This window comes from Bison bison, unplaced genomic scaffold (genome assembly GCF_000754665.1).
Source record: "Bison bison bison isolate TAMUID 2011002044 unplaced genomic scaffold, Bison_UMD1.0 scf7180017846945, whole genome shotgun sequence".
Taxonomy (NCBI): Eukaryota; Metazoa; Chordata; class Mammalia; order Artiodactyla; family Bovidae; genus Bison; species Bison bison.
Window position 1 is genome coordinate 9,002 of NW_011477518.1, and position 1,534 is coordinate 10,535.

General features: G+C 46.9%; 1 protein-coding gene across 2 annotated transcripts in view; it reads right to left on the bottom strand.

The window, feature by feature from the left end:
* Nucleotides 1-1,534, bottom strand: part of LOC104989472 (intercellular adhesion molecule 2-like) — a 12,196-nt gene that overhangs the window by 7,691 nt on the left and 2,971 nt on the right. The window contains exon 1 of one of the 2 annotated variants that reach the window (XM_010841152.1): nucleotides 1,447-1,527. The exons of the other annotated variant lie outside the window; for it this stretch is intronic. The gene's annotated coding sequence lies outside the window, so the exon portion shown is untranslated. Of the gene's footprint in view, nucleotides 1-1,446; nucleotides 1,528-1,534 lie in introns of those variants that run through there. 2 annotated transcript variants of the gene reach the window in all.

Here is a 1,534-nt window from a genome sequence, read left to right on the forward strand (position 1 = left end):
ACTAAAAAAAAAAGTTTTGAGATCCATCGTGAAACAATGTGAATGTAACCCAACCAAATGTACATTTAAAAACAGTTACGTGGTGCATTTTGTGTTGGGTGTATTTTACCACAATTGAAAATTAATTTACACAACATTGCAAATCTGGGGCGGGGGAGCCTGGTGGGCTGCCCTCTGTGGGGTCGCACAGAGTCAGACACTACTGAAGCGACTTAGCAGCAGCAGCAGCAGCAGCAGTAAATCTTCAATAAACTTAAAAATTTAAAACGTACAAAAATTAAAAACTTATAAATCATTTATGCCAAGAAATATGAAACCACGTAGACCAAGTCTAGGAAAAAGTCAGTTCAGTTGAGTTGCTCGGTCGTGTCCAACTCTTTGTGGACACGCAAAAAGTACCTAACTTGATTGAAGAAGAAATAAAAAGCCTGAACAGTTGTCCAACTATTATAGAAATTACATCCATAATTTGAAATCTCCCCACAAAGAAAATATCAAGTCTAGATAGCATTACAGAAGTTCAAGTAGGAATAATTCTAATCTTACAAAAACTCTTTCTGAGAATGAAAATAGCAGGAACACGCTCTAAGAGGCCAGTGGAACCTTAATACCAAAATGAGACAAGAATAGGATGAAATAGAAAAATTAGAAGCTAGTGTGACTCATGATTACAAATGCAAAATAAGAAAAATACAAACAGACCAAATCTAGCCATGTGTTAAAAATATTAGACTTCATATCCACGTTAGGCTTAGCTACGAAAAGTTGGTCGCAGGATAGAAGAGAAAGCTGCAAATGTCATTTATTATTGTTGGGAATAATAAACTTTGGTGCTTTATGTCACAATACTTCTGCCCTCCTCTGAAATCATCTGTAGAGTGGTGGGGGCGGCCTGGCGGGAGGATCCCGGAGCCAAGCCACTGGGGCCCCCACACTCACCCCTGGATGCTGGCTCTGTTGGCAGAAGAGAGAAGTCAGAGCCGTGTCCTGGAGGGCCACGTGGGAACGGAGTGTCTCTCTGCCCCCCTGTGCCAGGGCGGGTCTCCCCACCCTCCCTTAGGAGGAAGTCACTCAGGGTCCCATGAGGCTGGGTGCCTAGTGCTCAGGCGGGCCAGCCTGGGGGCACACCAGGGCTTGGGTTTGCTGGGGCTCAGGAAGACCTCTGAAGGAGAGGGCGGAGGGAGGCTGAGGAGACATTTGGAGACAGAAGTTCAGCCAGGCCTGGTGGCTCCCCTTCCTGGCCAATCCCAGGGGGAGACACGAAGGCATGGGGTTAAGTCCAGGTGTTTGTATTCAGGCTGCTTCACATGGTCCCTAAGCCAGGCCTGGACCGCACCCTAAGGAGCCACACTGAGTTCCAGTGGCCGCCATGACAGTGGCCACGCTGCTCACATAGGCTGTGCCTGGTGGCTCCGTCTCAGCCTCTTCTAAGTGGCTTGCACTCACGTGTTAGTTCTCTGCCATTGTTTGTACAAGCACAGGGGGACGAATGTCACAAACAAGAGCAGCAGCACTATCTCGGTCACCATGATCA